This window comes from Miniopterus natalensis, chromosome 5 (assembly GCF_054644295.1).
Source record: "Miniopterus natalensis isolate mMinNat1 chromosome 5, mMinNat1.hap1, whole genome shotgun sequence".
Classification (NCBI taxonomy): Eukaryota; Metazoa; Chordata; class Mammalia; order Chiroptera; family Miniopteridae; genus Miniopterus; species Miniopterus natalensis.
Window position 1 is genome coordinate 80,009,947 of NC_142085.1, and position 16,060 is coordinate 80,026,006.

At 40.5% G+C, this 16,060-nt stretch overlaps 1 protein-coding gene across 3 annotated transcripts in view; it reads left to right on the forward strand.

The window, feature by feature from the left end:
- Positions 1-16,060, forward strand: part of GRM1 (glutamate metabotropic receptor 1) — a 258,781-nt gene that overhangs the window by 191,243 nt on the left and 51,478 nt on the right. The gene's annotated exons all lie outside the window — the stretch shown is intronic.

Sequence of the window (16,060 nt, forward strand, 5' to 3'; positions counted from 1 at the left end):
ATCACAAAGTTAACAGCTTAAAATAACACCCATTTATTATCTTACAATTCTGTAGGTCAGAAGTCACAATATAACATGGCTCAATTGAGTCTTGCGTAGTGTCTCAGAAAGCTCTGCGGATGAATCCTTCCAGAACTTCTTTAGGTTGTTGGCTGAATTCTGTTCTTTGCAGTTGTAGTACAAAAGTCCTTGTTTCTTTGCTGCGTGTCAGCCAGCAGCTGTTCCTATAAGTTTCCCACATGCTTTCTCACGCTTTCCATATGTCTGCTCCTGCAAGGATAGGCTGGGTTCCTCTCACACTTCGAATATATTCAATTTGTCTTCTGTTACATTTCTCTGACTCCAGCCAGAGAAAGCTTCTTGCTTGTAAGACTCCCATGGTTTACATGGGTCCACCTGGATAGTACAGAGAAATCCTCATATTTTTAAGGACCTCAACCTTAATTACATCTGCAAAGTCCCTTTGCCATGTAACATAACATTCACAAGTTCCAGATTTGGACATCTGTAGGCGGCCATTCTGCCTACCACAAAAAGATAAAAACAATTACTTCTTATCTGTTTCCTAAAAGACCCTTTTTTATTTTATTTAAATGACCTTGGTAACCCCTGCCACCCAATTGGCCCAGAATATAATCTCTCGGAGGAGTATTTACTGGCATTTAGCAGACACTGGTTTACTCACAGATGTGATTGCTGTTAGGGCTTTTATTTGGCTCCTAACATGAGTAACAAGCCATTTCCCCCATCCCTGTTATGGTTCTCAATTGCAGGATCTATTTTCTAGATTACCGAATTGACAAAAAGCATTTTTCATTGATAACGGTGCTTCATTAAACCTAAATACTTGTCCGTATGTATTTTTTGGGACAGTGATCAGGAAAGAAATTAGAAGTAGATTTACTACATTTCCTGGGAGTAGTGTGGGCAGAGATGGTGAATCATCTGTCATCATTTGGTAGGATTCAGCTGGCAGGAGACGCTTGGGTTTCCTGATAAAAGCCTTTCCTGTCACCGGGGAAGGAGTTAAGCCCCCCTTCATGTGGGTGCAAACAATGGCAGTCGTGGCTGTGAGTGCTTAAAAACAAACAAACAAACAAACAAACAAAACAGAAACAAAAGCCTAAATCCTGAGGTGCTGATTCTCTGGTTCTTTCTCCCCCCCCCCAATATTTATTTTATTTAAGTCTAGGAAGATACAATGGGGAAAAGTCAAACCACACATTATTATTATAAAATCCTTGTTCTTCAGGCTAATTTTCTGTTCTTCCTCCCTTTGCCTTTCTTGTCCTTCCACCGTTCCACTGCTCATTAGGATTTCTAACAGGACTGAACGGTGGTAGAGAAATAAAATATGGGTACATCAAGCCTAATTACCAGCCCCAGTGCGAGGTCTGGGGAATGAGAAAGTGAAAACCAGTGACCAGAAAGAGTGCGACTCTTCAGTCATCCTTGTTAGTCCTCAGAATGCCCGTGACAATCATGAGTAACTGAGTGGCTTTATTCTCAATCTATGGATGACCTTTAACATAAAGATCTGGGCATAATTAAAATCCAAATTATTTTACAAGATGAAGAAGCTGGACCCAGAAAGATTTTCTTGCCACACAACACAAATGCCATGTAAATTTTCTCATATAATATCTAGAACGTTGAGCCTATTACCCTCCTGGATACATACAGGGAAGCCGAGGCCAGAATTCGTCACTGACTTGCAGTTCCGTTGGTCAGTATGAATAAGTTAAGGCCAGAATGCAAGTCTTCTGCTCTCTCTCCATTCGTGCTTCCCACCAGTTTATGGGGGGCAGGTGTGAAGCAGTCGTAGGGAAAGCAGATGTGCTGTGCCTGGTACGTGGGGGAAGCCCCTGACCCATCATTACCTGCATCTTCTCATGCTCCTGGGGCGCCCTGATGCCTTGTTTCCCACTAATAAATCACCGTTAGCTTGAGGCCTTCATCTTGACAACCCTATTTTCTCTCAGCCCCCAAATATTCCATGGTCCTCTTGATATATGGCCAGACCTCATCCTGGCACAAATCCCTGTGTAAAGAATTTCTTTTCATTTAGAAGTCTTGTTTCCTTTGAAACCCAGCCAAAATTTAAAGAGAAAAAATATCTATTATGCAGTCGCCCTCTAAAAGCTAACAAGAGCCTTCAGTTGCAGGCATTTTGTAGGTACTATCTGCCTTCTGTTAGGAATAATTTAGAAATGAATAAGAAATCCCTTTCATTGACTGACATTTTACAGATTAAATCTGAAAACCTCTTGAACTTCGTTACTGCTTCATGCATATTGTAAGGCTCAAAACCTGCCTGCGGTTTTGACACTCCGCCAGGAAGGTATTGATATTGCCATAACTCGTATTTATGTAATGTCCTTTTTCAACGGGTTTAAATCACCTAGCACATTGTCTAAGTCTATCTCCATAGCATGAATATAAGTGGTTAAGTGGAAACCTCACCATCCCCATTTTATAAGCGGGAGCCTGAAGGCTCAAAGAAGTGACACAAACTAATGAAGGACACAGTTCTCTCGTAGATATTGGAGATATTTCCCAGCTCGCAGTCCCTCTCTGGGTAAGTTGCTTTCACTACTGAGATGCCTCTTGTTTGCACTGCGCCGCGTTAGCTATTCATTCACTCTCAGCTTCTGCTTCAACCTGGCTCTCAGTTTCTGTGCCCCTCTTCTCTTCATTTGCCCACTCACTGATTTCTGTCAATAACCTTTTTCTACTCCAAGTCCTGGGACCTCATTCTTAATCTTTAAAGTGCATGGGACTCTCCCAGGGAGCTCTGGGCCTCAGTGACGAGATCCATTTTGGTGGGTCCCTGATGGAGTGCAGGAATCTTCATTGCAGCAGATACCTTAAAAGGGTCCAATGCTCACATTCATTGAAAAAAGTGCCTCACGATCAGTCCCGATGGGGAGTGGGGATGCAGGGAAGGGTTTTAGACACTCGAGCCTATGACCTATGCCTAGCAGGTTGTAGGCCATTTGTCTGAGCTCAGGTTGAGTTCCTGAGAAATGGAGCCAGAGGCAGAGATTCATTTGCTAATGATTTATTGAAACGTGTTCTCAAGAGAAGGAGAGGGAGGGAAGCAGCTTCCTAGGCCTTGGGATTGCTGCCTGCACACAACTTGGCCTTTTCATAAAACTTGGGGTCTCTCTGTGCTATGGCGCAAATTCAGAAACCACTGCCTCCCGCAGCGTCCCTGCCAGGAAATTCCTGTCCTAAAGATACAGCACAATGGTGTGGCTGGGAAATTATGAGTTGCCATTTTCAATGATGGTGTAAACCAAGCTCAGAGTCTGGAGTTTTGGAGAGCAGGAGAGTTTGGGGTTGGACGGTAGGGAAAACACGGATCAGGGAAGAAACTCTTTGGGTCTTACGAGCTCAGGCCTAAGAAGGCTTCTATGTGGCCTATCTCTGTCTGTTTTTATACTGAATTTGGTTTGGGGCCCAAGCTCCAACAATAAGAGAATGTTAACTTTGCTTTCTTTGCTTGCTTAGTTCAGCCACCTTCCTCAGGACTCATGGATGTCTATGGCTTAGAAGACTCATGAATTTATGCATGTTTAGAATGCATGTTTGTGCATGTAGGATGGACAGCCACCAAGGAAACCAGGCCTTAAAAGGCTTCAGGAAGAAACCTGAGCCTTCTTCGCTGAAAAACTATAGGGACTCCCTTTGACTTATTGGTTTAAGTCTAAAATCCTCTGACTGGCTATTTAAAATTTAATAAATAATAGATATTATTATTATCCAAGTTAAACACTTAGCTGACCAGCTATTTCAAGCCAGAGCTTGCCCATGAGGCTGGCTACTTTGGTCAACAAGGTGTTTAAAATTACCTAAATTAATGTAGACGTGAATTTTCTCATGACCCGTCAGCAATGATCGGACATGGAAACACGTGGGTACTTGTGACTGGTCAGCAATGTGATTATTAATAGAAGATCCCTCCTATCTCTCTGTACTTAGTGTTTCCTCTCCCTTTTGTACCTTGTTCAATCTTTCTGCTACACAGAAAGCCCTCCCTCTCCCTTCTCCTTTCTTTACTCTGTGCCTTACACTTGCTTAACAGCAGTCTCATGTCCAACCTCTTGTACTGAGGGTTGAAACCACACAATTTGGCTCTTTCTAGTATGATAAACAGCACAGAGTTCAACATATGGGAAGTGCCCCATGGATGGCCAAGTGAATGACTTTCAAAACAAGAATGCAGTCACTACAGTATTAAATTCTTAGTCTGTGGAATAATCTAAATGAATGAGTTGCCATTCTCATTTAATTTTATTCTAAAAGCTATTAATTCCTACTATTATTATTATATAAATTCCCATTATTCCAGGGCCTGGCATCTTCATCTCTCTGCATCCCATCAGAGAACTGAATGGCTATGAATGTTGAACAATTTCTCCCAACATTATTCAGCTCAAAATAAAACATAACTTTGGTTCTATCTTTTAAAAGCGATTTGAAGAACATTCTTACTTACCGCTTCAGGCTGAGATGATTGCCTGAACTTCCCTTTATTTTTTACATTTACGCACAGCTTGTTTTATTTCTACAGACATCAAGAGCTCCTAATTTGACTAATATATTAAATAGACATTTATTTCATATCAGTCTTCATTCAATAATCTCAAGTAATAGCTTATCGTCATCATATTAGGTTTGCTCTTGAGTGTTCTTAAATGTATTCCAATCACCGTTAATAATAACCCAGACTCAGATAATTATCTCATTCCGGAGTTGTCAGTCCTTCACTCTGAAAACAGCTGAGATAATATAGAAGACAGAGCTCGACTGCTGCATGAAAACATGGAAGCAAGGTGTACTTTCACTGCAGGGGGGTCTGTCCTGATGATATTATGGTGGCTTTGCAATTAGGAATAGGGGATGTGTTGGGGTGGATTTCTGGCAGCAAACTGGCCCTCGCTTATCCTTGCTCTTTACATCCCAGGCTACTCTGGACTTCAAAAATGTGTCTCTACATCACATTCAAGGAAGCCAGGGATGATAGAAACATAACAATAAACCATAATATCCTTTGGTACACAAAAGAGTCTTTTCTCTCTGGACTATTATAACTTAAAAAAAAATCCACTGAGGTAATTTTATGCTGGCCCAGTCTGTGTGGCCAGTTGTAGAAATACCTGGTGATTCTGATTCAGCAGTTGTTGAAGAAAGAGGAAGTGTTTGCTGCCTTTACTTTATAGTTCTTTGAGCTATTGGGGGCACAACTAAAATTCAATGCCCAGGGTTTTTAGAGGAGATGCTTTTAATGGCTTTCCTATTGATCTCACCTCTAGACAAAGTTGTCATTTTCAATCACTGTGGCAATGTCATGCTGATCAATCTATCCCATGGTCTTTCCTTTCCAAATATTCTGGGCACATACAGGGTGAATATACATACCTGGTTCCAGGGCTCAGTTCTCAGCACATTAATCTCTACATTGGCTTTCTAGTTAATGGTGAATTCATCTCCCTGGCTGCCTTCTTGTCCTAGCTGTGTAAGAAATCAGTGCAGGGGGACCAATGCCACATCTCTAACCTCATCAGAGTGTTATGACAGCTCAGCATGCCCTGTGTTAATTAGAAGGAAGCTTCTTCTTCTATGTCAAGTTCATTTGAAGAATTTTGCAAAACATCAGGGCTCAAAATAGTACAGTTTTTTATATGCACACACACATAGAACTATTTATCCCAAAGCCTGTGGAAGTGAGCGCGCGCGCGCACACACACACACACACACACACACACACAGTATAAAAGAGCTCTACTATCACTTAATTTTACAGCTGGAACCAGGACAGCCCTCCAACAACATAGGCATTCATCTAAGTCTAATACGCCAACCTAGAGTTCTACCTTTATGATGAGCTACAGGTATCCACTGTTTGTTCCTTTAATGTAGCCTTGGTTATGATGAACCCTGTCCATCATTTCTGCTCCCCCACTTTTGAACCTTAGTGGGCAGTGTGTGTCAAGGTCTCTGTGTTCCTCCTTCTCTCTAGAGTTGGGTACCTGTTTATATGTTTTTGAGAATCAAATAAATACACTAAGGGGTGGGGGGCACACCTATTTCATCCAAATTCCTGGTCCTAAGTGAAGATAATTGTCTTTGTTACACTAGAAAAAGTCCACTTTGGGTAAAAAAAATGAGCATAGAATAAGTGTAGATGAAGAATAACCTTGACCCCATTTGTGTTTGTCTCTTATATCCTCAATTAAGAATAACTAGATATCATTGGCGGGGGGGAATCTTGATATGTTGCCCAGTTATTTCTGTTGAACTGAATCCCATGACTGAGGCATCATCCAAAAAGGGTATAACACCTGGCATCCTAGAAAGCAAAGTTCCCATAAGGCACTAAAAAGTCCTACAGTCAACAGAAATATTGGCCCAGAGATGCTAAATTCCATATGTTCCTCAAGGCCATTTTTTATAATCTCGAGCAAGGTTAGTTTGCAAAGACCTGACCCCAGCAGTCAGGTTAGCCGTCTAGCTCAACTACAGGCTCAGAGCAGGGCTGACGCTGGAGAGAGTACCTTGTGGTACCTTCGAGCCTCCTCAGAGTTTTTTCTTACTGTGTGGCCTCCAAACTGCTTTTTCCAACCAAAGCCGTAGGCCTGTTTCCAGGGTCACTTGTTTAATTAGATCTGTAAATTAACCGTCAGTGGGTATTTCCACATAGAACAGAAGGAGCACTTCCAGCTTTTTAAATGAATGGGCAGCACTTGTGTCTAAAAAAACCCCCCAATTGACCCTGGAGCATTCTGGGGCCTCAGATAAAACCTTGGGAAATCAGTTCATCGTTCCTTGTGGTGAGGTAAGTCTGAGGGTCATAGAATATAGAATATTGATTTTTTTAGTAGCGTGTTTCTTTCCAAATGATTTTTGTATGTTGATTTTAACCTTTTATATGTACTAATAAATGGAGCGTTAATATGAAAGAAGCATGCAAAAAATTCTGCCTCTCTATCAACACCATCCACTGCAACAAACCATGGTGACCTCATCACGTTATCAAATGCGTGTGAGTTCTCTCTAAAGATGATACATAATCTGCAATCGGGGCAAATTTCATTGTGTGCCTACAGATATTCATTAATGTGGTCGCAAGCACCACGTCTTCCCACGAGCCCGCTGAGTGTCATGTCACTCCTGGACTGTAACTGAGCAAGAGACGGAGCAATGCATGCCTGACAGCGGGAGCTCCGGAGTCACACAGCTGGGCGCTGGGCTCGTCACCACCACTGTCCAGCTGTGTGATACTGAACAAGGAAAATTCTTGTACCTTTTTAAAAAGTAAAATTTGTATTTTAAAATAGTTTTAAAGAAAAGCCGCAAATCTATATCCGAGAGTTCTCATATACTCAGCATCCAGCTTCCCCTATTGTTAACTGCTTTGTTTACCACAATGAATGAGCCAACATCGGTACATTATTATTAACTAAACTTCATTTTTTTTCATATTTCATCAATTTTCTTTGTTCTGTTCCAGGATACCATTCAAGATAGTACAAATTATATTTATTTTTTATGTCTCCTTTGGCTCTTAAGCTATGAAAATTCTAGAACTTCCTTTGTTTTTGATGACCTTGACAGTTTTTAGGTCAGGTATTTTGTAAAATGTCCCTAAGTTTGAATTTGGCTGATGTATTTCTCATAGTCAGACTGGGATTATAGGGGTTTGGGGGAAGAAGACCACAGAAGTGAAGTGTCTTTCTCAACAACACATAAAGAGTACACACTATCAATTTAACGCTGATGAGGTTGGTTAACATTGATAACCTGGCTAAGGTAGCATTTCCTAGGTCTTTCTATAGCCCACCTTTTAAGCTGTACCCTTGGAAAGGGAGTCACTAAGTGTATTTCACAAAGGATGGGGAATTATGCTTCATCTTCTTAAGGGAAGAGTATCTACATAAATTGTAATTTTTCTGTACAGATTTGTCTCCTTTCCACCATTTATTATTTTTATTTAATGATCTCTTTATATTAGTATGGACTTGTGTTTATATTTTATATTTCGGTTATCATCTCTTTCTGTATTTATTTTGTAGCTCAAATTGTTTCAGCTTTGCTCACTGGGAGCTTTCGGTTGTCTCTAGTGTTCCCTTGACACATCCCTATTATTTTGTTTTTTAAGTACTTTCTTACTTTCTGGTACCACAGGAAGCTCCAGGCTTATCTTTTATATTTTCTACCCTAACCCTGTAATTGGTTATTTATCCCAAAGGGTCCTAATCCCTTTTATTAGAGAATGGCACTAGAAGCCAAGATCTGAGCACTGGATGTGCTCATTGCTTCAGTAGGTGGAGCTGGGAAATGTATGCATACCAGTCCACGTGTAAACATATATGTATAAGTATTTCTGTATAAATTCACTACATATATTAAGCTAAACTTAAATTTGTACTGATGCCTTCACCTCACTATTAGTACCACAGGGCTTATTCTAGCTTTTCCTTATCTGCAACCTCCCACTCCAACTGTGATAAGCTTGGCTTCTGTTTTCTGCCTTCCATTCATTTATTTGTTCAACCTTGGTATTTACAGGGTGTCCGAAAAAACATAGACACTACTAAAAGCTGATAGCTAAATTGATGTTTCTTTATTTTCAGATTTAACTCATTGGAATGAATAATTATTCAAAGTATGTACACAGTTTTTGGGACCCCTTATATGTACAGATATTTCAGAATTGTTAACTCAGAAACAATTCTGAGAAACAACTTGACCAGCTATAGTGTAATGCTTATATTTCATTCCTAAATATAATTTTAATAGATTTGGATTAGCCTTCTGAGCTCTCAAGTTGGTCCTTCTCATAGAACCAATATTTGGCATTCTTTTCTCTGTAAATCTGCCCTTCAAAACAGGAGGAGAGTGGCTGACATAGCCGTGCAGATCTGGATAAAGTCTGCACCCTGTATTTGTTTTATCAGCAGATCCTGCTAAGAGCTCTTGGTCTCTATACTCTTGAAAACATTAATCTTAAGAGCTACTCTTTTAATTTCTGTGACAGATATTGACTAATGTCTCACTAGCCATGAGTTATTAGACCCTTAAGAATTCCAAGGTTTATTCTCTCAAGGGATGCTATTGGAAGACACCATATAAAAAGCAATATGTCATTCAAGAAATCCCAACATTTGCAACACTGGGACAGATATTGTTGTGGTCTACATGGGCTGTTAAATCCACATAAAATGTCAATGAAAAACATCAACTGATAGTGTACCAGAGAAACAAATTCTAAATGGAAATTCACAGTACGTCTCACTCTTAGGTGATGCAGGCATGGTTGTAAACCTTATGGCCTGCATTTAAACATCAGAGTTTCCCAGGCTTCTATTCCAGACTCCAATTTATTCACTTGGCATATAAATTTCAGGAAAAGGGCTGAAGGATATGAAATTCTTTAATATGTCCCAAAGTAGACTCTTTTATGCACAGCATTTTGTCAAATTATAGATATCATATTGTATTGATCAGAAGTCAACATAAAAGTAGATTAACAATGCTAATGCATATAACTTTTTAATAAACAAGGCTCTATATTGGTTACTAGAAAATGCTGTATTAGATGCTAATTAAATAGGTACGAGATAAGTAGCAGCCATTTTCAACCAGTGTGCCACAAGAATTTTTAAAACATGCAATACCCGACTATTGAGTCAATGGTACTGACCCCTTTTCTCTTAAACTGTCAAATTGAAAAATGACAACGGCCAACACAACAGTGGCCATCTGCTGTGAATGAATCAAAATTATACTTATTTTTTTTTTGTCAGATCGGCAAAAATACAATGTATTTTTTGATGTGCTGTAGAATTTTAGTAATTAGTTTATGTGTGCCGTGAGATGAAAAAGGTTGAAAATCGCTGATAGAGTTTTCGCAAATAGCTTTCGTATTTCTGCAAAATCCACTCTGACCTATTAGTTAAGTCTAAATACAGCAGCATGAAACAAGAGATAGTAAAAAGAAACAAAGCGCTGAAAAGAGCTCAAAATGAACCATAATTGCATTAAATCATGAAAATCCCTTACATATGTAACAGAAAGCATGTTCCCGATTACCCATTAATAAGTCGAAGTGGTGCTATTAGCACCGATACGCCTCCGTAGGGTTTGGAAGAGGCTAAGGGGGAGGCTTGGCAAGGATTCTGACCCAGCAGGGTGCAGAGAGGGAGCTGGTTCCTGACGGATTTGAACAACACTCACTCCCCACACTGGCTGGAGCAGCCAGCGCTCTGTAACACTCCATCTCTATGATGGCCTGCCAAATGCTTACTGCCGCCCTGCAAAGATTAGTTACTCCAGCGGGAGTGGTTTATAACTCCATTACACTGCGTAGTGCCAGATCGATAGGAAAGGCGAAGCACACGTCAAGCTGCCCTTGTTTTCTCTCTGTAGACAAACAAAGAGCCCCACAGTTCAACTGAGTGTTCCGCACTGATCCTCAGCACCCCTTAAACATACCAGCGATTGTCCTCACTTGTTCTTCACATACACCATAATTTTTTGAAATGTGAATTAGCTAAACTGCAATTGTATTTTCAGGGGATTGAGAGCTTAACATAATTGTCATCAATTTGCAGGGAGCGTGCTGCTGGTGGTTATGTAACTGGGGGATTTCTCTCTTAACAATAGATTGTGATGATGTATTTAGAAAAAGTGTCTGTATTGTTCACAAGTGTTAAAACCAGGTGGGTTTAGGCAATAGGAATTCAACTAAGAGCAGTGATAATGACATGCTCGGTTAAACGATCTGTTCTCTCTTCTCTTCCATTCTACATAAGAGTTAATTTACATGTAGATAAATGAAAAATCCAAAGAGTGGAGAGGTCATATTTTTTGATGATGAGAGCAGAGGAAATGTTTTAGGGAAAGGAAAAAAAAACAGAGTCAGAGGAAACTGAACAATCACAGGCCCTAGACTCAAGCACGGACAAGGCTAGACTTCTCCCTGAAAAAGTATAAGAAGGATTTAGGAGCCTAGGCCTCCAAGAAAAATCAAGGGCATTTTAGTTCTTTGAGGTCATTATTTAAAAAATGACCTGATTCAATTTCCTTCAATTAATTTAATACTTGGGTCATTTAAAGGAAAATGAATTTCATTTTCTTTGCTTGATATTTTAACAATATAAAATAATTACAGCTTTTTCTATTTTGTTATGAATTGAGATTATATCAAATTATTTATTGTGTGTGTGCTGCTGTCAGATAAAAAAAGGCAGTGGAGAGCTACAAATGCCAAGAAATCAGAAAAATATGTTCTCCAGGGACAGTTCTGTTTGCCAATGTTTCCCATAATACTTCTTTGTTTTAACCAATGTCTTGTCTGTTATGGGACTGCTCCGGTACTTGGGTAGGGCTGCTATTTGCATGCACAGTGCTGCCTGGCAGGGCCAGGGCCAGCTCTGGAGGACACTGCCTCTGTCCTTGAATTCATGACCCATGAGATTTCAGTGTGACAGCCAGTGTACTTTCTTTCCAAATTTGGATCCAACTAAGAGGTAGACCCAGGAGTCAAATGATGATAAAGTATGTTTTATTAGTAATGTGATTGTGTACATAGAAAACAAAACAAATTATATTAAAAAATAGATTAATAAGTAAATTTGGATACAAGGCCAAAATACAAATATTAATAGTATTTCTATATAGTGGCAACAAGTAATTTAAAAAATTTTGAAGACACTAATTGTAGAAGAACCATAAAAATCAAATACCTATTACAGACGCGCCTTCCCCCCAAATTTTTCTCCGATTAATAGTGTCAACAATAAAAATAAAGTTAAAAAATCAAATACCTAAGATCTGCACACTGAAGAATTACAAAACGTTGCTGGGGTAAAGTAAGGAAGCTCTAAGCAAATGAAAGCCTGGGAAATGCTGTTGTTATGATCTGGGCAGCAGTTACATGGTATGTACATGTGTAAACATTTGCTCATTTGTACAGTAAAGATTTCTGTACTTTATGGTATGGGATTTTAAAAGTTAACCAGAAACAACAAGCAAAAACCCAAACTGGCATAGGGACATGGATTAGCTATGTGGCCATAATATACTTTTCAATACTTGACCCCAGGACTAGATAGATTAACCGGTTTGGCCCATGGGCACAGCTGGGTAACTGCAACCCACATTTACCAGATGCCAGAGAACCAACGAGAACCTCTGAGTACTGCCGAGGCCTGGCTCCCAGTGAGAGAGAAAGGGGCTGAGCCGAGCAGCCGCAGTTTCTTTTCCTCAATACACCAGTAAGATGAATCCTCTCCCCTGCCCCATAGGTGAGTTAAGAAGCCTAAGGTGTTACTCAGTAGGAATCTCTTCACAAAAAAGCATTAATTGAAGGGAAAGGAAGGCATATCTCCCCAATCCTGACTTAACTTCTCTGCGTTTTTGCCTTTCCTTTGTAAAATGGTGACAGTAGAACCTACCTCATGGGGTTGTGCCAGGATGAAGAACGATTACATATGTGAGTGTCTTTGCCAAGTACCCACACGTGTGGAATTGGAGAAGCAAAGCACAAACTTCAGAGGGGAAAGAGAAGTGCAGGAAGATAATCTGATCCACTTGTGGGATTTTTTAAAATTAGGAAACTGAGACCCAAGTTGGCGTAGACCCTTGTCCAAGTTCCGTGGCTCATTGGAAATGCAGTTGACATATGACAGCAGAACTGCCGCTAGGCCCAGGTGTCCACGTGCCTCGTCCAGGGTTCTTTCAGCTCTACCACTCTGCTGAGGAGCCGTCCTAAGTATCAGTGGGGAGACTTGCCGACCCTCCTCCCAACCACCATGAATTTCTTGGTTTTGGAAGGCGCACAGTGGGTTCCTACCCCCGGGTAGGCCCTGCATGTGGCTGCTCTCAGGCGACAATTTCTAGTCCTTGTGTGTTCACAATGAGAACGAGACTGCTATTTTAGAATCAAGGTAGGTATTTCCACAATCCACTGTGAAGTAGTTAGACAGGTATTCTTTCGAAGGTAAATAAACACAGTTAACTATAATTATTTGGCTCCATTTAGTGTGTTAGAAAAGGTAATGCTTTAATGATACACTAGTGGTCTATAACAGTTAATGCACCACAGAAAAAGAATCATGAAATCCACTTCTCACTAATAACGCTGAGACTAGTGTTATGAAAAGGCACTAAACCCCAGGGAATTAAAATGTTTTCACATTCTCACAAAGTGACAATATTAATAGTTTGGATATTCCATTCACTGGTCATGAAAACATAAGATCTTTGGGGAACACGAAAACCTGTAACATATTCTGTTGGTTTGGTGACAGATCCTTGCAACGTTGCCTGAGACTGTTGCTATGGTGAAGAGAATGGCCCTGTAAAGGCCAGATGATTTTCTAACTCCCTGCACTTCTCCCCAAATGTTAGTTCCCACCGAGCGGGGCAGGAGCTGCAGAGGGAGCTCTTACTGACGGCAGCACCCTCCTCACTTGCGCACCCAGTGGACCGGCAGGGCAGGCAAGGGCAATGGCTCACTTCAGATTGGCAGACACTCGAGTTCTTTGTGTTTATTTTGGGAATGGTGTGAGTTACAAATATTCCCTGGAAATGTGTGCCTGGCCCCCTGGCTGTGTGCAGGGTGGATCCTGACAGGATGGCTTCTTTCTCATAGTTTGCTGTTGATAGATTGCACTCCAGTGCTTCTAGTCAGAGAGACAGCTGGGCACATCTGGAACAGTCCCAGGGAGAAACCCCAAACCAGCTTGACAGCGACACTGGTGACATCAGGATGCCCTATCCTTTGTCACCAGAAGAGCGCTTCCTCTGTAGATTTCTGTATCTGCACCCGTATTGCTGCCAAGGGTAACAGAGACACCAAAGGTCAAGGTGCATCTGGATGCCAGTACAATCCCCTCACTCATAAATAGCAAAATGAATGTCTGTTTGGCAGGATTATCATGAACTCATTATGTGAGTGTTGTACATAACAAACACGAAAATAGTAGCTAGTATTATTATTGATGTGTTCATTTCTTGTTAAAATTAGATAAATGTAAAATTGTTAAAATTAATAATTTTTTACTAATTATTGTATCTATTCATATATACATATGTATACATATTTACATGTGTTATAGATGTTATTATATATAATATAAGTGGATATAAATCTCACCCATGATAACATCAGTAAATAGTTAGAGGGGAGCGTGGCTCAGGAAACGTGTCACCATTTGACTGATTTGCCTTGTTTACCCCTGTGTATCCAGAATAATTATCACTCACTTCACTTTCAAAAGTGACCCAGTTTGGACAATAAGTTATGTAATCACCCCAAGTAAGGACCAAAAGGAAAACCGATCTCAGAGAAAGCCAAGAGCTGTTACAGTCTCAGTGCTGATGAGTAACACATCCTGAGATAACCATGGCTTAGGGAATTTGTACTGAGGACACCAGCATCACTTCTTAAATATATAAGAATTCTTTAAATCAGTTATCAAAGCAAAAAAAACCCAACAAAACAGACCCAGTGTCTATAGGCTTGTCTGAAATAGCGAACTTTCCATTTGGGGAAGAACTCCATGTGTTCATTCTCATATTTTCTTACAGTTAGCTCCTGGATTGACATTAATAGCTGCAACTTCAAGTGGATGGTTTTAGTGTTGACTAGAAACCTTGAAGTGGCTGCTACATTGAAGGTTATTTTGCCACTCGATTTTTGTCTATTTTCCCCCTTTCTTTAAGTCCTGCTTATTTCTCTAATTCTATCAGCTCTAACGTTTAGCTCCAGCACTTGGAGGCTTTGGGCAGCCTTGAGAGGCTTGCTGAAAATTTCTCAAACACAGGGCATCAATTTACCTCTTTTATATCCTGATATAAAAGAGAGGGAACACAAACTAACTTTGAGAGCCAGGGTGCTGGGAGACAGACGTAAGTTACCCTATTTCAATGACTTTACAGTTTTTGTGCAGGAAGGATGTTTGCTTTCTGTTTTACAGAAATTTCTATACTTTTTTTGTTGTTGTTTGATTTTCAAATGCCCGTTCTGCCTCTCGTTCTCCTTATTTCCTCTCAGGAAATGTCCTTTTTCCAATTGGAAAAATAAGACTTTAGCAAATCACACTTTAACAATTTCCTAGTAAGTAATGGCTGAAGGTGGGTTAAAATCGAAATTGTTCCTCCTTCAATGTGGCCTGGGTGTTTTGTATCTCTTTACATGTATCTTTTTCACATTTTCAACTATATCTAAATAGATTAGCCTTTGAATAGAATTCTTTAGAAATGTCTTATTTTATCTCAAGCTCAACAGTGAACTCAAAACTCTTTACCATTCCTTCTAAACACCCCAAACTCTATTACCTCCCTAATAGTTTATGCTACTCTCCAGTCCAGGAACATTAGTTCCCGGTGACCTGTTTAGGCTGGAACAGAAAGGTCAGCTGGCCAGCGTGCCAGGAGCCTCATGTCGTTCTAACCCCCATATGAAGATGAACTTGCCAACTTTCCCAGCGTCTGGCACCTGAATCCCACATTGCGTGGACCTCTCACTATCAGTCAAGCGGGGGAGGGAAAGCCCACTGCAGAGAGAAGCACATTTTTGGCACCTAGTACACAATCTCTGAATTATGCCCGTGGTGTGTTCCAAACCTATTTTGTTTTCCAAACCTGGTACTTTTAGTTCAGCAAACCCAGTGGTCCCTGAATTTCTCACCCATATGTAAGTGTTGAAGTTTAGGCTTCAGCTGTGGGGCTCATATATAAGGCAACACTGTTTTTGTTTAACAGCTTGGCAATTGGGGAGCCTCGGATCACCTGGGACACAGGTAGAAACGATTGAAGTTCACTGATAAAGGCTTAAGGCTGAGACGTGTGGTATGAGTCTCCCGTGAAGAAACATCTCACCTGTGTTTCTAAGACTGAGCTGTTCTGATTCAAATGCTTTCGCTCTGCCGGTCGTACGTCAGAGAGATTCATGCTCTTGAGCTCTTCTCCTTGCTCTGGGTTTTTGTGGCCCTAGAGATCACCCAAAGAAAATATCAGGGTTTTGATAATGCCCAAATTGATTTAC